This window comes from Strongylocentrotus purpuratus, unplaced genomic scaffold (assembly GCF_000002235.5).
Source record: "Strongylocentrotus purpuratus isolate Spur 01 unplaced genomic scaffold, Spur_5.0 spur5_scaffold_15, whole genome shotgun sequence".
NCBI lineage: Eukaryota > Metazoa > Echinodermata > Echinoidea > Camarodonta > Strongylocentrotidae > Strongylocentrotus > Strongylocentrotus purpuratus.
Window position 1 is genome coordinate 2020882 of NW_022145600.1, and position 24301 is coordinate 2045182.

Consider the following 24301-nt stretch of genomic DNA (forward strand, 5'->3'; position numbering starts at 1 on the left):
GACGGATATTGATCTTAATCATGATAATTATGAATGAGAAATAACTTTCCGTTATGACGATATGATCATAAGTTGATTTTCACAAAATGGCGCCTGGATGACGTCACGATGACGTTGAGTCTATGAAAAGTCACGCAGTTCTAAGTTAGACTAAGATCTATCATCATGGCAAGTTTCATGATAATAGCTTAAGCCATTCTTGAGATACCCTGCGAACAAAATTGAGGAAGAATAATAATAATTTCGTCTATACAGACACAAAATAAATACTAGACTTTAATTCGTCACTTAGACGAATTAGGTGATACGTATGATAATGGTTTACATAACGAATAATGAATTACACGATATATTATTTTATAAAATGCTTCTCCCATTTATATGCTTCTCCCATTATGATCTATCCATATGTCAAGATTAAATTGTGTCTCCTTGATCATCATGGATCTAGGGAAGATAGATTAAAACAATATATGACCTTTGACCCTGTGCAGTAACCAGTTACACATTTGACTCTAATTTACATCATGAAGAACACCTTTTGACGATTTTATCTTATTCAAAGAAATGAAAATGTAATTGATAAATGATTATCATCATTATGATAATGATGATCATGATGATAATGATCATGATCATGGTCATGAGCGCGATCCCGACATCTTATTGAAAACATAAGGGTTGATTTAGCTAGCATATAGTCTCAGCTACAACATACTTAAAAATCAACAAAATCCAAGCACAAATAACGGCGATATTGCTCGCAAAAGACAGGAATGTAGAATCCAGATTTGAGAAAAAGTCATCTCCCATAGGGATTACACGCAAAAAGTAATGGATTAAGTGAAAATAGGGTAATAATAAAGTAAAAAGGGTTGTTTTATGACATTATTTGCGATGCTACGTGTTTAAAAAATCATAGGAGATGGTACAGTGAAAGGTCAAAAGGAAAAAAAGGTGGAGAAAAAATTGTTGGAGACACCCGGACTCGAACCAGGGATCTCGAGATAGGAAGTCAAGTGCGTTACTGATATACCAAAACATCTCCTATAGCGATTACACGTAAACGGGAAAAGGAATTCTGAAGTCCTACTTTGCAAGTGAGATATGAGCATGATCCCGGCATATGATCGAAAAAAGGTGCCACTGGAGATAGCTTATTGTCTCAGCTACAACATATCCAAAGCTCAAAAAAAAAAAAGCTAAAACAAGGGAGGTATTGCTCGCGAAAGACGGAAATGTAGAATCCAGTTTTGAGAAATAGTCATGTCCCATAGACAATACACGCAAAATGTGAAAAATTGACATGCCTCCTTTAATCGCAAAAATACGCCATGATGCCTTTGTCAAAATGAACACTACATTTGTAGGAAATTGTCTCAGCTAAAACATTTCAAAATTTGAAAGAAAATCAATCAATATTTACAGAGATACAATCAATTTTCCAAAAATATGCTGACGTCATAATATGCAAATTGAAATTTTGAGTTTGGAGGCCATTATATTGACATCATGAGTTAATTGAGGGTTAAATGAGACATGACATCATATCTCCATTTCATAGTCTATCCACATATGAACAAATATTGGGAGTTCCTATCTGTTCTGAAGAGTTACAATGAATTTTGTATAGGCATGTTTTTGCCCATGTATTGTGGATAAAGATAACGCAGATCTGCGCGTGCTGTCAACTTTGACGGACGCTCATTGCGTTATTAAAAGATGAACAAGTTATCAAAATGCTTGGAAAAATTTGCCAAATATGATGATAGAAAAATTCGGCGATTCTATGTTGCAAAATGCTAGAACGCGCAAAAAACGCGCGCGCATGCGCGTGAGCGTGATTTTTTTTAAAATGCTCCATATGGCCTGAAAAGTATGCAAAAAAAATTTGGGATGATTTAGAGCATTTTAAATTTTTGCGCGCGCGTAAACGCGCGGACGAACGCGCACACACGCATTTGCACACGTTTATTGACCTGAAATTGACCGGACGGATATTGATCTAAATCATGATAAATATGAATGAATAATTCCTTTTCGTTATGAAGATATGATCATAAGTTGATTTTTACAAAATGGCGCCTAGATGACGTCACGATCGTGCTGAGTCCATGAAAAGTCACGCAGTTCTAAGTTAGACTAAGATCTATCATCATGGCAAGTTTCATGATTATGGCTTTTGCCATTCTTGAGATATCCTGCGAACAAAATTGAGGAAGAATAATAATAATTTCTTCTATACAGACACAAAATAAATACTAGACTTTAATTCGTCACTTCGACGAATTAGGTGATACGTGTGATAATGGTTTACATAACGAATAATGCATTACACGATATATTATTTTATAAAATGCTTTTCCTATTATGATCTATCCATATGTCAAGTTTAAATTGCGTCCCCTTGATCAGGGATCTAGGGAAGATAGATTGAAACAATATATGACCTATGACCCTGTACAGTAACCAGTTACACCTTTGACTCTAATTTACATCATGAAGAACACATTTTGACGATTTTATCTTATTCAAAGAAATTAAAATGTAATTGATAAATGATTATCATCATTATGATAATGATGATCATGATGATAATGATCATGATCATGATCATGAGCGCAATCCTGACATCTTATTACAAAAATGAGGGTTGATTTAGATAGCATAAAGTCTCAGCGCCAACATACTAAAAAATCAACAAAATCCATGCAGAAATAACGGCGATATTGCTCGTAAAAGACAGGAATGTAGAATCCAGATTTGAGAAAAAGTCATCTCCCGTAGGGATTACACGCAAAAAGTAATGGATGAAGTGAAAATAGGGTAATAATAAAGTAAAAGGGGTTATTTATGACATTATTTGCGAATCTACGTGTTGTAATAATCAAAGGAGATGGTACAGTAAAAGTCAAAAGGAAAAAAAAGTGAGAAAAAAAAGTATTGGAGACACCCGGACTCGAACCAGGGATCTCGAGGTTGGAAGTCAAGTGCGTTACCGATATACCAAAACATCTCCCATAGCGATTACACGTAAACGGGAAATGGAATTCAAAAATCCTACTTTGCAAGTGAAATATGAGCAAGATCCCGGCATCTAATCGAAAAATAAAGTACACACTTTTGATAGCTCATTGTCTCAGCTACAACATATTTGAAGCTCAGCGAAAACAAAGCTAAAACAACGGAGATTTTGCTCGCGAACGACAGGAGTGTAGAATCCAGTTTTGAGAAAAAGTCATGTCCCATAGAGAATACACGCAAAATGCGAAAAATTGACATGCCTCCTTTAATCGCAAAAATACACCATGATACTTTTGTCAAAAATAAAAATTGTGAATACTACATTTGTAGAAAATTGTTTTAGCTAGAACATATCAAAATTAAAAAGAAAATTGATCAATATTTTTAGAGATACAATCAATTTTCCAAAAATATGCAAACGTCATAATATGCAAATTTAAATTTTGAGTTTGGAGGCCATTATGATGACATTATGACTTAATTGAGGGTCAAATGAGACATGAAATTATATCTCCGACTCATAATCTATATAAATATGAAAAAATATTAGGATTTTCTATCTATTCTAAAGAGATTTTATATAGGCATGTTTTTGCCCATGTATTGTGGATAAAGATAACGCAAATCCGCGCGTGCTGTCAACTTTGACGGACGCTCATTGCGTTAATAAAAGGTTAACAAGTTATCAAAATGCTTGGAAAAATGTGCCAAATATGATGATAGAGAAAATTCGGCGATTCTATGTTGCAAAATGCTAGTACGCGCAAAAAAACGCGCGCGCATGCGCGTGAGCATAATTTTTTGTCAAATGCTCCATATGGCCTAAAACGTATGCCAAAAATTTTTGGGATGATTTAGAGCATTTTAATTTTTTGCGCGCGCGTAAACGCGCGAACGAACGCGCACGCGCGCATTTGCGCACGTTCATTGACCTGAAATTGACCGGACGGATATTGATCTTAATCGTGATAATTATGAATGAGAAATACTTTTCCGTTATAAAGATATGATCATAAGTTGATTTTCACAAAATGGCGCCTGGATGACGTCACGATGACTTTGAGTTTTTGAAAAGTCACGCAGTTCTAAGTTAGGCTAAGATTTATCATCATGGCAAGTTTCATGATAATGGCTTTAGCCATTCTTGAGATATCCTGCGAACAAAATTGAGGAAGAATAATAATAATTTCTTCTATACAGACACAAAATAAATACTAGACTTTAATTCGTCACTTAGACGAATTAGGTGATACGTATGATAATGGTTTAAATAACGAATATTGTATTACATGATATATTATTTTATAAAATGTTTCTCCCATTATGATCTATCTATATGTCAAGTTAAAATTGTGTCCCCTTGATCATCATGGATCTCGGGAAGATAGATTGAAACAATATATGACCGTTGACCCTGTACAGTAACCAGTTACACCTTTGACTCTAATTTACACCATGAAGAACACATTTTTACGATTTTATCTTATTCAAAGAAATGAAAATGTAATTGATAAATGATTATCATCATTAAGATAATGATGATCATGATCATCATGATCATGATCATGAGCGCGATCATGACATCTTATTGAAAAAATGAGGGTTGATTTAGATAGCATATAGTCTCAGCTACAACATACTCAAAAATCAACAAAATCCAAGCCGAAATAACGGCGATATTGCTCGCAAAAGACAGGAATGTAGACTCCAGATTTTAGAAAAAGTCATCTCCCATAGGGATTACACGCAAAAAGTAATGGATTAAGTGAAAATAGGGTAATAATAAAGTAAAAAGGGTTATTTATGACATTATTTGCGAATCTACGTGTTTAAATATTCAAAGGAGATGGTACAGTGAAGGTCAAAAGGAAAAAAAAGTGAAAAAAAAAAGTGTTGGAGACACCCGGACTCAAACCAGGGATCTCGAGGTTGGAAGTCAAGTGCGTTACCGATATACCAAAACATCTCCCATAGCGATTACACGTAAACGGGAAATGGAATTCAGAAATCCTACTTTGCAAGTGAAATATGAGCATGATCCCGGCATCTAATCGAAAAATAATAGTCACACTTTTGATAGCTCATTGTCTTAGCTACAACATATCCAAAGCTCAGCGAAAACGAAGCTAAAACAACGGAGATTTTGCTCGCGAAAGACAGGAGCGTAGAATCCAGTTTTGAGAAAAAGTCATGTCCCATAGAGAATACACGCAAAATGCGAAAAATTGACATGCCTCCTTTAATCGCAAAAACACACCATGATACTTTTGTCAAAAATAAAAATTGTGAATACTACATTTGTAGAAAATTGTCTCAGCTAGAACATATCAAAATTAAAAAGAAAATTGATCCATATTTACAGAGATACAATCAATTTTCCAAAAATATGCTGACGTCATAATATGCAAATTAAAATTTTGAGTTTGGAGGCCATTATGATGACGTCATGAGTTAATTGAGGATAAAATGAGTCATGAAATCATATCTCCGACTCATAATCTATCCAAATATGAAAAAATATTAGGAGTTTCCATCTATTCTAAAGAGTTACAATGAATTTTATATAGGCATGTTTTTGCCCATGTATTGTGGATAAAGATAACGCAAATCCGCGCGTGCTGTCAACTTTGACGGACGCTCATTGCGTTAATAAAAGGTGAACAAATTATCAAAATGCTTGGAAAAATGTACCGAATATGATGACAGAAAAAAATCGGCGATTCTATGTTGCAAAATGCCAGTACGCGCGAAAACGCGCGCGCATGCGCGTGTGCATAATTTTTTTATCAAATGCTCCATATGGCCTGAAACGTATGCAAAAAAAATTTGGAATGATTTGGAGCATTTTAAATTTTTGCGCGCGCGTAAACGCGCGGACGAACGCGCACGCGCGCGTTTGCGCACTTTTATTGACCTCAACTTGACCGGACGGATATTTATCTTAATCGTGATAATTATGAATGAGAAATACTTTTCCGTTATGAAGATATGATCATTAGTTGATTTTCACAAAATGGCGCCTGGATGACGTCACGATAATTTTGACTCTCTAAAAAGTCACGCAGTTCTAAGTTAGACTAAGATCTATCATCATGGTAAGTTTCATGATAATGGCTTTATTCAGTCTTGAGATATCCTGCGAACAAATTCGAGGAAGAATAATAATAAATAAATAATAATAATAAAAATCTTGACGAAATCAAAAGGTGATACGTCTACGTACGTATCACCTAACTAGACTTTAATTCGTCACTTAGACGAATTAGGTGATACGTATGATAATGGTTTACATAACGAATAATGCATTACCAGATATATTATTTTATAAAATGCTTCTCCCATTATGATATATCCATATGTCAAGATTAAATTGTGTCTCCTTGATCATCATGGATCTAGGGAAGATAGATTGAGACGATATATGACCATTGATCCTGTGCAGTAACCAATTACACCTTTGACTCTAATTTAAATCGTGAAGAACGCATTTTGAAAAAAATGAAAATGTTATTGATAAATAAGAGCTTCTGCCTGAATAATACAAAGTGAATAGTGTATGACGTCACTATGTCCCGTCGTAAATGAAAAGTCAAAATAAATGTGGAAATACATTAGCGATCATTTTTAGTTTTCGACGTGAGATTCGCTAGTTGCTTGATAATAAAATCTTTAAATATCGGATGGATCTATGCTGTCACTGTATAAGGAATGTGGATTAGACCAGAGTTGAAATAACAGGAAATAATGTAGGAAAGAGAAAGAATGAGAGGCAGGGAGTGTTGATTTTTTTTTCTTCAAGTAATGCATAGGAAATGTAGATAGCTGAAGATATTATTCGGAGGGAAAGGAGCTTAGCAATCATTGAGGCCAGGATGGTAAAAAAAAAAGGAAAAAAAAGGGAAGTTTGATTTTGACCTATTGTCTTTGACTACAAATTTCTTCATGATTCCGTCATCAAGAAAGAAAGTAAGTTGTATTTGGAACTTAGATCATGAACTCAGCTACTACATATTCGAATTTGGGAGAGATTCGAATAAATATAAACGATATATGGTTGAAAGTGCATTGTCATTGATTACGAAATCAATAAAAATCGATTGAAATTAAATATATTAATTTTAACGGGCAATATGATGATGTCGGGAAAGCCGATCAGCCAAATAGATGTAGGACATAATATCTACAACTCATACTCTATCCTAATATCATTAAACGGTTGGGGTATCCGATCATTTAAAGAAGGTATGGTCAATTAAACATAGTCATGTTTTTTTAATTTCTAGGAAATGTGTGCATGCGCGTGATGTTATCTTTGACGCGCGCATATGACATCAATTTGAGTAAAAAATGACTGAAATTTACAGGGATTGTTAATGAGAGTATATTTATTTCAAGACGAGCAAAAAAAGAAAAAATTTGATCCGCTTGCGTTACAAACGATATGAAGGTTTTTATATATTGTATTTTACATTTGTAAAACATTGCCCATTTCGGCCGTTTAGGCCGCAATGCATTGTTGTTCTTATATTTTTATTCTCAATAAAACCATTATCAATTCAATTCAATTCAATATAGGACACTGCAAAGGTTAACATTTTACAAATAGGACATACGTGACATTTTCATAATTACTGCAAAGTTCTGAAGAATTTGCAATTCCAACTTTCAACTGAAAATTTCGAAAGGATATCGACATCTGATCGAAAAACTAAAAGCACCGTTTTGATAGCCCATGGTCTCAGCTATAACATACCCCAATTTGGGAGAAAACAGAGCACACATAAGATAGATAGTGCTCATAGATGAATGCCATGTAGATTCATGACGTGAACGAAATTCACCTTCCATAGACAATTTTGAGCAATTTAAAATTTTACGCGCGCATTAACGCGCGCGCGCCTACGCGTACGCGCATTTTTGCGCGCATTTATTGACCTCAAATTGACCCGACGGATATTGATCTTAATCTTGATAAATATGAATGTAAAATTACTTTCCGTTATGAAGATATGATCATAAGTTGATTTTTACAAAATGGCGCCTGGATGACGTCACGATGACTTTGAGTCTTTAAAAAGTCACGCAGTTCTAAGTTAAACTAAGATCTATCATCATTGAAAGTTTCATGACAATGGCTTTATTCAGTCTTGAGATATCCTGCGAACAAAATCGAGGAAGAATAATAGGAAGAAGAAGAAGAATAATAAATAAAAATCTTGACGAAATCAATAGGTGATACGTAGACTTCGTTACGTATCACCTAACTAGACTTTAATTCGTCACTTAGACGAATTAGGTGATACGTATGATAATGGTCTACATAACGAATAATGCTTTACACGATATATTATTTTGTAAAATGCTTCTCCCATTCATATGCTTCTCCCATTATGATCTATTCATATGTCAAGATTAAATTGTGTCTCCTTGATCATTATGGATCTAGGGAAGATAGATTGAAACAATATATGACCTTTGACCCTGTGCAGTAACCAGTTACACATTTGACTCTAATTTACATCATGAAGAACACCTTTTGACGATTTTATCTTATTCAAAGAAATGAAAATGTAATTGAAAAATGATTATCATCATTATGATAATGATAATCGTGATGATCATGATCATGAGCGCGATCATGACATCTTGTTGAAAAAATGAGGGTTGATTTAGATAGCATATAGTCTCAGCTACAACATACTCAAAAATCAACAAAACCCAAGCAGAAATAACGGCGATATTGCTCGCAAAAGACAAGAATGTAGACTCCAGATTTGAGAAAAAGTCATCTCTCATAGGGATTACACGCAAAAAGTAATGGATTAAGTGAAAATAGGGTAATAATAAAGTAAAAAGGGTTATTTATGAAATTACTTGCGATTCTACGTGTTTAAATAATCAAAGGAGATGGTACAGTGAAGGTCAAAAGGAAAAAAAGGGAAGCAAAAAATTGTTGGAGACACCCGGACTCGAACCAGGGATCTCGAGGTTGGAAGTCAAGTGCGTTACCGATATACCAAAACATCTCCCATAGCGATTACACGTAAACGGGAAATGGAAATCTGAAATCCTACTTTGCAAGTGAAATATGAGCATGATCCCGGCATCTAATCGATAATTAAAGGGCACACTTATGATAGCTCATTGTCTTAGCTACAACATATCCGAAGCTCAGCGAAAACGAAGCTAAAACAACGGATATTTTGCTCGCGAAAGACAGGAGTGTAGAATCCAGTTTTGAGAAAAAGTCATGTCCCATAGAGAATACACGCAAAAATGTGAAAAATTGACATGCCTCCTTTAATCGCAAAAATACACAATGATACTTTTGTCAAAAATAAAAATTGTGAACACAGCATTTGTAGAAAATTGTCTTAGCTAGAACATATTAAAATTTGAAAGAAAATTAATAGATATTTACAGAGATACAATCAATTTTCCAAAAATATGCTGACGTCATAATATGCAAATTAAAATTTTGAGTTTGGAGGCCATTATGATGACGTCATGAGTTAATTGAGGATCAAATGAGACATAAAATCATATTTCCGACTCATAATCTATCCAAATATGAAAAAATATTAGGAGTTTCTATCTATTCTAAAGAGTGACAATGAATTTTATATAGGCATGTTTTTGCCCATGTATTGTGGGGAAAAATAACGCAGGCCCGCGCGCGCTGTCAACTTTGACGGACGCTCATTGCGTTTATAAAAGGTGAAAAAGTCATCAAAATGCTTTGCAAAATGTGCCAAATATGATGATAGAAAAAATTAGGCGATTCTACGTTGCAAAATGCTAGTACGCGCAAAAAACGCGCGCGCATGCGCGTATGGGCGATTTTTTGTCAAATGCTCCAAATGGCCTGAAACGTATGCAAAAAATATTAAGGATGATTTGGAGCATTTTAAATTTTTGCGCGCACGTAAACGCGCGGACGAACGCGTACGCGCGCATTTGCGCACGTTCATTGATCTGAAATTGACAGGACGGATATCAATCTTATTCATAATAATTATAAATGTGAAATAACTTTCCGTTATGAAGATATGATCATATGTTGATTTGCACAAAATGGCGCCTGGATGACGTCACGATGATGTTGAGTCTATGAAAAGTCACGCAGTTCTAAGTTAGACTAAGATCTATCATCATGGAAAGTTTCATGATAATGGCTTTAGCCATTCTTGAGATATCCTGCGAACAAAATTGAGGAAGAATAATAATAATTTCTTCTATACAGACACAAAATAAATACTAGACTTTAATTCGTCACTTAGACGAATTAGGTGATACGTATGATAATGGTTTACATAACGAATAATGCAATACGCGATATATTAATTTATAAAATGCTTCTCCCATTTATTTGCTTCTTTCCATTATGATCTATCCATATGTCAAGATTAAATTGTGTCTCCTTGATCATGATGGATCTTTGACCCTGTGCAGTAACCAGTTACACATTTGACTCTAATTTACATCATGAAGAACACATTTGGACGATTTTATCTCATTCAAAGAAATGAAAATGTAATTGATAAAAGATTATCATCATTATGATAATGATGATCATGATGATAATTATCATGATCATGAGCGCGATCCTGACATCTTATTGAAAAAATAAGGATTGCTTTAGATAGCATATAGTCTAAGCTACAACATACTCAAAAATCAACAAAATCCAAGCAGAACTAATGGCGATATTGCTCGCAAAAGACAGGAATGTAGAATCCAGATTTGAGAAAAAGTCATCTCCCATAGGGATTACACGCAAAAAGTAATGGATTAAGTGATAATAGGGTAATAATAAAGTAAAAAGGGTTGTTTATGACATTATTTGCGATTCTACGTGTTTAAATAATCAAAGGAGATGGTACAGTGAAAGGTCAAAAGGAAAAAAAAGTTAAGAAAAAAATTGTTGGAGACACCCGGACTCGAACCAGGGATCTCGAGGTTGGAAGTCAAGTGCGTTACTGATATACCAAAACATCTCCCATAGCGATAACACGTAAACGGGAAATGGAATTCTGAAGTCCTACATTGCAAGTGAAATATGAGCATGATCCCGGCATATGATCGAAAAATAAAGTAAACACTTGTGATAGCTCATTGTCTCAGCTACAACATATCCGAAGCTAAAACAACGGAGATTTTGCTCGCGAAAGACAGGAGTGTAGAATCCAGTTTTGAGAAAAAGTCATGTCCTATAGAGAATACACGCAAAATGTGAAAAATTGACATGCCTCCTTTAATCGCAAAAATACACCATGATACTTTTGTCAAAAATAAAAATTGTGAATTTTGCATTTGTAGAAAATTATCTCAGCTAGAACATATCAAAATTTGCAAGAAAAAAATCAATATTTACAGAGATACAATCAATTGTCCAAAAATATGCAAACGTCATACTATCAAAATTTAAATTTTGAGTTCGGAGGCCATTATGATGACGTCATGAGTTAATTGAGGGTCAAATGACACATTAAATCATATCTCCGACCCATAATCTATCTAAATATGAAAAAAATTGGGAGTTCCTATCTATTCTAAAGAGTTACAAAGAATTTTGTATAGGCATGTTTTTGCTCATGTATTGTGGATAAAGAAAACGCAGGTCCGCGCGCGCTGTCAACTTTGACGGACGCTCATTGCGTTATTAAAAGGTTAACAAGTTATCAAAATGCTTGGAAAAATGTGCCAAATATGATAATAGAGAAAATTCGGCGATTCTATGTTGCAAAATGCTAGTACGCGCAAAAAACGCGCGCGCATGCGCGTGAGCATAATTTTTTGTCAAATGCTCCATATGGCCTGAAACGTATGCAAAAAAAATTTGGGATGATTTAGAGCATTTTAAATTTTTGCGCGCGCGTAAACGCGCGGATGAACGCGCACGCGCGCATTTGCGCACGTTTATTGACCTGGAATTGACCGGTAGGATATTGATCTTAATCATGATAATTATGAATGAGAAATACTTTTCCGTTATGAAGATATGATCATAAGTTGATTTTCACAAAATGGCGCCTGGATGACGTCACGATGACTTTGAGTTTTTGAAAAGTCACGCAGTTCTAAGTTAGATTAAGATCTATCATCATGGCAAGTTTCATGATAATGGCTTTAGCCATTCTTGAGATATCCTGCGAACAAAATTGAGGAAGAATAATAATAATTTCTTCTATACAGACACAAAATAAATACTAGACTTTAATTCGTCACTTAGACGAATTAGGTGATACGTATGATAATGGTTTACATAACGAATAATGCATTACACGATATATTATTTTGCTTCTCCCATTCATATGCTTCTCCCATTATGATCTATTCATATGTCAAGATTAAATTGTGTCTCCTTGATCATCATGGATCTAGGGAAGATAGATTGAAACAATATATGACCTTTGACCCTGTGCAGTAACCAGTTACACATTTGACTCTAATTTACATCATGAAGAACACCTTTTGACGATTTTATCTTATTCAAAGAAATGAAAATGTAATTGATAAATGATTAGCATCATTATGATAATGATGATCGTGATGATCATGATCATGATCATGAGCACGATCATGACATCTTATTGAAAAAATGAGGGTTGATTTAGATAGCATATAGTCTCAGCTACAACATACTCAAAAATCAACAAAATCCAAGCCGAAATAACGGCGATATTGCTCGCCAAAGACAGGAATGTAGACTCCAGATTTGAGAAAAAGTCATTTCCCATAGGGATTACACGCAAAAAGTAATGGATTAAGTGAAAATAGGGTAATAATAAAGTAAAAAGGGTTATTTATGACATTATTTGCGAATCTACGTGTTTAAATAATCAAAGGAGATGGTACAGTGAAGGTCAAAAGGAAAAAAAAGTGAAAAAAAAGTGTTGGAGACACCCGGACTCGAACCAGGGATCTCGAGGTTGGAAGTCAAGTGCGTTACCGATATACCAAAACATCTCCCATAGCGATTACACGTAAACGGGAAATGGAATTCAGAAATCCCACTTTGCAAGTGAAATATGAGCATGATCCCGGCATCTAATCGAAAAATAAAGGGCACACTTTTGATAGCTCATTGTCTCAGCTACAACATATCCGAAGCTCAGCGAAGACGAAGCTAAAACAACGGAGATTTTGATCGCGAAAGACAGGAGTGTAGAATCCAGTTTTGAGAAAAAGTCATGTCCCATAGAGAATACACGCAAAATGCGAACAATTGACATGCCTCCTTTAATTGCAAAAATACACCATGATACTTTTGTCAAAAATAAAAATTGTGAATATTACATTTGTAGAAAATTGTCTCAGCTAGAACTTATCAAAATTAAAAAAGAAAATTAATCCATATTTACAGAGATACAATCAATTTTCCAAAAATATGCTGACGTCATAATATGCAAATTAAAAATTTGAGTTTGGAGGCCATTATGATGACGTCATGAGTTAATTGAGGATCAAATGAGACATGAAATCATATCTCCGACTCATAATCTATCCAAATATGAAAAAATATTAGGAGTTTCTATCTATTCTAAAGAGTTACAATGACTTTTATATAGGCATGTTTTTGCCCATGTATTGTAGATAAAGATAACGCAAATCCACGCGTGCTGTCAACTTTGACGGACGCTCATTGCGTTAATAAAAGGTGAACAAGTTATCAAAATGCTTGGAAAAATGTACCAAATATAATGACAGAAAAAATTCGGCGATTCTATATTGCAAAATGCCAGTACGCGCGAAAACGCGCGCGCATGCGCGTGTGCGTAATTTTTTTATCAAATGCTCCATATGGCCTGAAACGGATGTAAAAAAAAATTGGGATGATTTGGAGCATTTTAATTTTTTTCGCGCGCGTAAACGCGCGGACATAAGCGTACGCGCATTTTTGCGCGCATTTATTGACTTGAAATTGACCGGACGGATATTGAGTTTAATCATGATAAATATGAATGAAAAATGGCTTTCCTTTATGAAGATATGATCATAAGTTGATTTTCACAAAATGGCGCCTGGATGACGTCACGATGACCTTGACTGTCTGAAAAGTCACACAGTTCTAAGTTAGACTAAGATCTATCATCATTGAAAGTTTCATGATAATGGCTTTATTCAGTCTTGAGATATCCTGCGAACAAATTCGAGGAAGAATAATAAAAATAAATAATAATAATAATAATAATAATAAAGAAAAATCTTGACGAAATCAAAAGGTGATACGTTGACTTCGTTACGTATCACCTAACTAGACTTTAATTCGTCACTTAGACGAATTAGGTGATACGTATGCTAATGGTTTACATAATGAAGAATGCATTACACGATATGTTATTTTATGAAATGCTTCTCCCATTAAGATCTTTCCATATGTCAAGTTTAAATGGTGTCCCCTTGATCATTATGGATCTAGGGAAGATAGATTTAAACAATATATGGCCATTGACCCCGTGCAGTAACCAGTTACAACTTTAACTCTAATGTACATCATGAAGAACACATTGTGACGATTTTATCTTATTCAAAGAAATTAAAATGTAATTGATAAATGATTACCATCATTATGATAATGATGATCATGATGTTCATGATGATCCTGATGATCATGATGATCAATGATGATAATGATCATGATCATGATCATAAACGTGATCCTGACATCTTATTGAATAAATGAGAGATGAATTAGATAGCACATAGTCTCAGCTACAACATACTTAAAAATCAACAAAATCCAAGCACAAATAACGGCGATATTGCTCAAAAGACAGGAATGTATAAGCCAGATTTGAGAAAAAGTCATCTCCCGTAGGGATTACATGCAAAAAGTAATGGATTTAGTGAAAATAGGGTAATAATAAAGTAAATAGGGTTGTTTATTACATTATATGCGATTCTACGTGTTTTAATAATCAAAGGAGATGGTACAGTGAAAGGTCAAAAAGGAAAAAAAAGTTAAGACATATATTGTGGGATCTCGAGGTTGGAAGTCAAGTGCGTTACCGATATAGCAAAACATTTCCCATAGCGATTACACGTAAACGGGAAATGGAATTCTCAAATCCTACTTTGCAAGTGAAATGTGAGCATAATCCTGGCATCTGATCGAAAAATAAAAGGCACACGTGTGATAGCTTATTGTCTCAGCTACAACATACTCAATGCTCAGCGAAAAAAAAGCTAAAACAACGGATATTTTGCTCGCGAAAGACAGGAGTGTAGGGTCGAGTTTTGAGAAAAAGTAATGTCCCATAGAGAATAGACGCAAAATGTGAAAAATTGACATGCCTCTTTTAATCGCAAAAATACGCCATGATGCCTTTGTAAAAATGAAAAATTGTGGACACTATATTCGTAGAGAATTGTCTCAGATAGAACATACTAAAATTTGGAAGAAAAACAATCAATTTTTACAGAGATACTATCAATTTTCCAAAAATATGCTTATGTCATAATATGCAAATTACAATTTTGAGCTCGGAGGCCATTATGATGACGTCATGAGTTAGGTGAGGGTCAAATGAGACATGAAATCATATCTCCATTTCATAATCTATCCAAATATTAACAATTATTGGGAGTTTCTATCTATTCTGAAGAGTTACAATGAATTTTGTATAAGCATGTTTTCGCCCAAGTATTGTGGATAAAGATAACGCAGGCCCCCGCGCGCTGTCAACTTTGACGGACGCTCAGTGCGTTTTAAAAAGGTGAACAAGTTATCAAAATGCTTTGAAAAATGTGCCAAATATGAAAACAGAGAAAATTCGACGATTCTACGTTGCAAAATGCTAGTACGCGCAAAAAACGCGCGCGCATGCGCGTATGCATGATTTTTTGTCAAATGTTCCAAATGGCCTGAAATATATGCAAAAAATATTTGGGATGATTTGGAGCATTTTAAATTTTTGCGCGCACGTAAACGCGCGGACGAACGCGCAGGCGCGCATTTGCGCACATTTATTTACCCAAAATTGACCGGACAGATGTTGATCTTAATCATGATAATTATAAATGAGAAATAACTTTCCGTTATGAAGATATGATCATAAGTTGATTTTCACAAAATGGCGCGTAGATGACGTCACGATGATGTCGAGTCTATGAAAAGTCACGCAGTTTTAAGTTAGACTAAGATCTATCATCATGGCAAGTTTCATGATAATGGCTTTAGCCATTCTTGAGATATCCTGCGAACAAAATTGGGGAAGAATAATAATAATTTCTTCTATACAGACACAAAATAAATACTAGACTTTAATTCGTCACTTAGACGAATTAGGTGATACGTATGATAATGGTTTACATAACGAATAAGGCATTACACGATATATTATTTTGTAAAATGCTTCTCCCATTTATATGCTTCTCCCATTATGATCTATTCATATGTCAAGATTAAATTGTGTCTCCCAGATCATCATGGATCTAGGGAAGATAGATTGAAACAATATATGACCTTTGACCCTGTGCAGTAACCAGTTACACATTTGACTCTAATTTACATCATGAAGAACACCTTTTGACGATTTTATCTTATTCAAAGAAATGAAAATGTAATCGATAAATGATAATGAAGATGATCATGATCATGAGCGTGATCCTGATATCTTATTGAAAAAATGAGGGGTGATTTAGATAGCATATAGTCTCAGCTACATTATCCTCAAATATCAACAAAATCCAAGCAGGAATAACGGCGATATTGCTCGCAAAAGACAGAAATGTAGAATCCAGATTTGAGGAAAAGTCATCTCCCATAGGGATTAGACACAAAGAGTAATCGTTTAAGTGAAAATAGGGTAATAATAAAGCAAATAGTTTATTCGCAGATGTACGTGTTTTAATAATCAAAGGAGATGGTACAGTGAAAGGTCAAAAAGAAAAAAAAAAATTAAAGGAAAAAAAGTGGTTGGAGACGCCCAGACTCGAACCAGGGACCTCGAGGATAGAATTCAAGTGCGTTAACGATATACCAAAACAATTCACATAGCGATTACACGTAAACGGAAAATGGGATTCTCAAATCCCACTTTGCAAGTGCAATATGAGCATGATCCCGGCATCTGATCAAAAAATGAAAGGCACATTTGAGATAGCTTATTGTCTCCGCTACAACATACTCGAAGCTCAACGTAAACAAAGATAAAACAACAGAGATATTGCTCGCGAAAGAGGGAAATGTAGAATCCAGTTTTGAGAAATAGTCATGTCCCATAGAGAATACACGCAAAATGTGAAAAACTGACATGCCTCCTTTAATCGCAAAAATACGCCATGATACCTTTGTCAAACTGGAAAGGTGTGGTCACTGCATTTGTAGAAAATTATCTCAGCTAGAAAATATCGAAATTAAAGAGAAAAACAATCTATATTTACAGAAATACAATCAATTTCCCAAAAATATGCAAACGTCATAATATGCAAATTTAAATTTTGAGTTTGGAGGCCTTTATGATGACATTATGACTTAATTGAGGGTCAAATGAGACATGAAATCATATCTCCATTTCATAATCTATCCAAATATGAAAAAATATTAGGAGTTTCTATCTATTCTAAAGAGTTAAAATGAAATTTATATAGGCATGTTTTTGCCCATGTATTGTGGATAAAGATAACGCAAATCCGCGCGTGCTGTCAACTTTGACGGACGCTCATTGCGTTAATAAAAGGTGAACAAATTATCAATATGCTTGGAAAAATGTGCCACATATGATGACAGAGAAAATTCGGCGATTCTACGTTGCAAAATGCCAGTACGCGCGGAAACGCGCACGCATGCGCGTGTGCGCGATTTTTTTGCGAAATGCTTTAAATGGCCTGAAACGTATGCAAAAAAAATTTGGGATGATTCGGAGCATTTTAAATTTTTGCGCGCGCGTAAACGCGCGGACGAACGCGCACGCGCGCATTTGCGCACATTTATTGACCTCAACTTGACCGGACGGATATTGATCTTAATCATGATAATTATGAATAGGAAATAACTTTCCGTTACGAAGATATGATCATAAGTTGATTTTCACAAAATGGCGCATGGATGACGTCACGATCAATTTGACTCTCTAAAAAGTTACGCAGTTCTAAGTTAGACTAAGATCTATCATCATGGCAAGTTTCATGATAATGGCTTTATTCAGTCTTGAGATATCCTGCGAACAAATTCGAGGAAGAATAATAATAAATAAACTAGACTTTAATTCGTCACTTTGACGAATTAGGTGATACGTGTGTAACATAATGAAGAACGCATTTTCACGATTTCATCTTTCTTTATTAAATACTACTTCCATTATGGTATATCCATTAGTCAAGTTTCAACTGTGTAGAACAGAGGGAGACAGAGCAATATAATAAGAAGAAGGCAAGGCAAGAGAAAGAGAGAGAGAGAGGGAGAGGATAAAAGTGTAGAGAGGGAAAGAGAGATAGAGAGTGAGAGAGAGATGCAGAGACAGACCAAGTAAAGGAGAGGGGCAGAACATGAGGGGAGAAGGGAAACACAGCAAGAGAGAGGAGAGAGAGAGAGATGCAATTGAGAACAATGCCTTCCATATTTCTAGCATAAATAAGCTCTTTTGAATACTGGTCATGAAAGTGTTGCCGATAATCAAAAAACGATTATGTTCATGAATACGATGATGACGATATTAAAATGATGACCATGATTGAAAGTGGCACAGCGCCCCCTTCATGTTTTCGATTGAGGATCGTTATATATGATAACTGTTAACTATTACCAGGGAGAGTGCCCTGCTATTACTAAACATTGCAGAGATATACTTATACCAATCATTGAAGTGATATTTCGACGCACTAAATACGCAACAATGACGTCAATAGAGCTGATTATGACTAATAAGGACTATATCTTAATTAAGTTTCATGCTGCTTATTGACCGTTCCGTATTGGAAAGAAAGATCTACCGTTTGAATAACGTTTTAACGCACTAAGGATGTGAATGCTTCCGTGTGCCATCTGTCAAGTCTTGAGATAACATGCAAATAAAGTTTTTAAGCCCTTTTTTTATCAATTAAACATGAACACAGTGATTTATTTAGTCCTGATTCAATATAAAATATGAGTAAGATATTTATATTTTACCCATCCATAAACCAACATCTATAAGATGTTAATTCTAGAAATGATTGTTAGTATGCATGGCAGTGAATGGCTAAACGATTGAAATTGCCTCAAATTTTCTTTGATTTGATTTGTATACATGTAATACACTAATAAATGAGACACTGGGATGATGCAGAGAGAAAGGGGGAGACTATACAGAAATAGAGAGGCAGATCGAGACAAAACAAGAGATAAAGAGGAAGGCAGCAAGGCATCTCACCCATCTCCTTTTTTCTCAATTCTCTTTTCCCTCTTTCTTCTTCTACTTTTACTTCTTCTAATAATTCCCCTTTTTTTACAGTTTGGATAAAACATAACCTTTTTCTTGTAGTAGCTATTACCTAGAGGAAAATATAAATGTGTACAATTTGTCATATAAGTATTCGCATAATAACTTCGCCTCTATCATTTGTAATTTGTATAATGTGTAATGCTTGAATATTGATATCGATACCTTAGGATAGTGTTACTATACCCTCTGTCTATCCTCTTACCATCTTACCATCAACTTTTCTTTTCTTTCTTTGCTTTACATCATCATGTTCTTCTTCACTTTGTGTATCTCCTTTTTATATCAAATGATTTCGGAAGATCAAAAATGAAATACAGATTTCGAAGTTGAATATTGTTTATAACAATTTACTCATTCAGGTTCAATTCTTTAATTTCGATGTTATTTAATATGAATGTTTGAATATATTGTATTTTAAATTTGTAAAACATTTCCTAATTCATCCGTTTATGCCGCAATGCATTGTTGTTCTTTTATTTTTATTCTCAATCAAACCATCATCAATTAAACTCAATACTAGGACACTGCTAACGTTAAAATTTCACAAATAGGACATACGTGACATCATAATTACTGCAAAGTTCTACGGAATTTGCAAATTCGACTTTCAATTGAAAATTGTGACATGATACCATCATCTGATCAAAAAACTAAAAGCACCGTTTTTATAGCCCATGGTCTCAGCTATAACATACCCCAACTTGGGAGAAAACAGAGCACACATAAGATAGATAGTGCTCATAGATGAATGCCATGTAGATTCATGATGTGAACGAAATTCACCTTCCATAGACATAACACGCAAATGACGAAAATTCTGACATGTGGCCTTTAACTGAATTTTGTACTATGATGACCTCATTAAAATGAAACTTAGTGAAAAGTGATCTTGTAGAGAATTGCCTTATCTACAACATATCGACATTTCAAAGAGAATCGATGAATATTGAGAGAAATACACTACATTTTCCATAAATACAATGACGTCATAATATGCAATTTTGTATTTTTGACTTCCAAGGCCATTATGATGACGTAAAGATGTACTTAATGGCCAAATGAGATATGAAATCATACCTCCGACTCATACTCTATCTAAATATGAAAAAAAAAATGGCAATCCCTATTCATCCCAATGGACTTTTCATAGGCATGTTTTTGCCCATATATGCAATGTATTACAAAAATCGCGCGTACGGACGGTTATCTTGAACGGACGCTCATTCCGTTTTTAATGGTGATAAAGAGCTAAACATGGTATCAAATTTTCCGGAAAAATATGAGGAATATTCGGTCAAAAGCTTTTGCGGAGAAATTATTTTTCGTTCGGCCGTGACGAACGAAAACGTGCAAAAATGCGTGTTTTGCGTGATTTTTTATGAAATGCTTATAATGGCCTGAAACGTATGCAAAAAAAATTTAAGACGATTTAGAGCATTTTAAATTTTTGCGCGCGCATTAACGCGCGCACGAACGCGTACGCGCGCGTTTACGCACGTTTATTGACCTAAAATTGACCGGACGGATATTGATCTTAATCATGATAAATATGAATGAAAAATTACTATCCGTTATGAAGATATGATCATAAGTTGATTTTCACAAAATGGCGCCTGGATGACGTCACGATGACTTTGAGTATTTGAAAAGTCACGCAGTTCTAAGTTAGACTAAGATCTATCATCAGTGAAAGATTCATAACAATGGCTTTATTGAGTCTTGAGATATCCTGCGAACAAATTCGAGGAAGAATAATAAATAAATAAAAAATAATAAAGGAAAATCTTGACGAAATCAAAAGGTGATACGTAGACTTCGTTACGTATCACCTAATGATACGTATACTTTGCACGCAACACCTAATGATTCCTTCAAAATTTGCAATTTCAACTTTCGATTGAAAATTTCGATATGATCCCAACATCTGATCGAAAAACAAAGTACACCGTTTTTATAGCCCATGGTCTCAGCTATAACATACCCCAACTTGGGAGAAAACAGAGCACACATAAGATAGATAGTGCTCATAGATGAATGCCATGTAGATTCATGATGTGAACGAAATTCACCTTCCATAGACATAACACGCAAATGACGAAAATTCTGACATGTGGCCTTTAACTGAATTTTGTACTATGATGACCTCATTAAAATGAAACTTAGTGAAAAGTGATCTTGTAGAGAATTGCCTTATCTACAACATATCGACATTTCAAAGAGAATCGATGAATATTGAGAGAAATACACTACATTTTCCATAAATACAATGACGTCATAATATGCAATTTTGTATTTTTGACTTCCAAGGCCATTATGATGACGTAAAGATGTACTTAATGGCCAAATGAGATATGAAATCATACCTCCGACTCATACTCTATCTAAATATGAAAAAAAAAATGGCAATCCCTATTCATCCCAATGGACTTTTCATAGGCATGTTTTTGCCCATATATGCAATGTATTACAAAAATCGCGCGTACGGACGGTTATCTTGAACGGACGCTCATTCCGTTTTTAATGGTGATAAAGAGCTAAACATGGTATCAAATTTTCCGGAAAAATATGAGGAATATTCGGTCAAAAGCTTTTGCGGAGAAATTATTTTTCGTTCGGCCGTGACGAACGAAAACGTGCAAAAATGCGTGTTTTGCGTGATTTTTTATGAAATGCTTATAATGGCCTGAAACGTATGCAAAAAAAATTTAAGACGATTTAGAGCATTTTAAATTTTTGCGCGCGCATTAACGCGCGCACGAACGCGTACGCGCGCGTTTACGCACGTTTATTGACCTAAAATTGACCGGACGGATATTGATCTTAATCATGATAAATATGAATGAAAAATTACTATCCGTTATGAAGATATGATCATAAGTTGATTTTCACAAAATGGCGCCTGGATGACGTCACGATGACTTTGAGTATTTGAAAAGTCACGCAGTTCTAAGTTAGACTAAGATCTATCATCAGTGAAAGATTCATAACAATGGCTTTATTGAGTCTTGAGATATCCTGCGAACAAATTCGAGGAAGAATAATAAATAAATAAAAAATAATAAAGGAAAATCTTGACGAAATCAAAAGGTGATACGTAGACTTCGTTACGTATCACCTAATGATACGTATACTTTGCACGCAACACCTAATGATTCCTTCAAAATTTGCAATTTCAACTTTCGATTGAAAATTTCGATATGATCCCAACATCTGATCGAAAAACAAAGTACACCGTTTTTATAGCCCATGGTCTCAGCTATAACATACCCCAACTTGGGAGAAAACAGAGCACACATAAGATAGATAGTGCTCATAGATGAATGCCATGTAGATTCATGATGTGAACGAAATTCACCTTCCATAGACATAACACGCAAATGACGAAAATTCTGACATGTGGCCTTTAACTGAATTTTGTACTATGATGACCTCATTAAAATGAAACTTAGTGAAAAGTGATCTTGTAGAGAATTGCCTTATCTACAACATATCGACATTTCAAAGAGAATCGATGAATATTGAGAGAAATACACTACATTTTCCATAAATACAATGACGTCATAATATGCAATTTTGTATTTTTGACTTCCAAGGCCATTATGATGACGTAAAGATGTACTTAATGGCCAAATGAGATATGAAATCATACCTCCGACTCATACTCTATCTAAATATGAAAAAAAAATGGCAATCCCTATTCATCCCAATGGACTTTTCATAGGCATGTTTTTGCCCATATATGCAATGTATTACAAAAATCGCGCGTACGGACGGTTATCTTGAACGGACGCTCATTCCGTTTTTAATGGTGATAAAGAGCTAAACATGGTATCAAATTTTCCGGAAAAATATGAGGAATATTCGGTCAAAAGCTTTTGCGGAGAAATTATTTTTCGTTCGGCCGTGACGAACGAAAACGTGCAAAAATGCGTGTTTTGCGTGATTTTTTATGAAATGCTTATAATGGCCTGAAACGTATGCAAAAAAAATTTAAGACGATTTAGAGCATTTTAAATTTTTGCGCGCGCATTAACGCGCGCACGAACGCGTACGCGCGCGTTTACGCACGTTTATTGACCTAAAATTGACCGGACGGATATTGATCTTAATCATGATAAATATGAATGAAAAATTACTATCCGTTATGAAGATATGATCATAAGTTGATTTTCACAAAATGGCGCCTGGATGACGTCACGATGACTTTGAGTATTTGAAAAGTCACGCAGTTCTAAGTTAGACTAAGATCTATCATCAGTGAAAGATTCATAACAATGGCTTTATTGAGTCTTGAGATATCCTGCGAACAAATTCGAGGAAGAATAATAAATAAATAAAAAATAATAAAGGAAAATCTTGACGAAATCAAAAGGTGATACGTAGACTTCGTTACGTATCACCTAATGATACGTATACTTTGCACGCAACACCTAATGATTCCTTCAAAATTTGCAATTTCAACTTTCGATTGAAAATTTCGATATGATCCCAACATCTGATCGAAAAACAAAGTACACCGTTTTTATAGCCCATGGTCTCAGCTATAACATACCCCAACTTGGGAGAAAACAGAGCACACATAAGATAGATAGTGCTCATAGATGAATGCCATGTAGATTCATGATGTGAACGAAATTCACCTTCCATAGACATAACACGCAAATGACGAAAATTCTGACATGTGGCCTTTAACTGAATTTTGTACTATGATGACCTCATTAAAATGAAACTTAGTGAAAAGTGATCTTGTAGAGAATTGCCTTATCTACAACATATCGACATTTCAAAGAGAATCGATGAATATTGAGAGAAATACACTACATTTTCCATAAATACAATGACGTCATAAT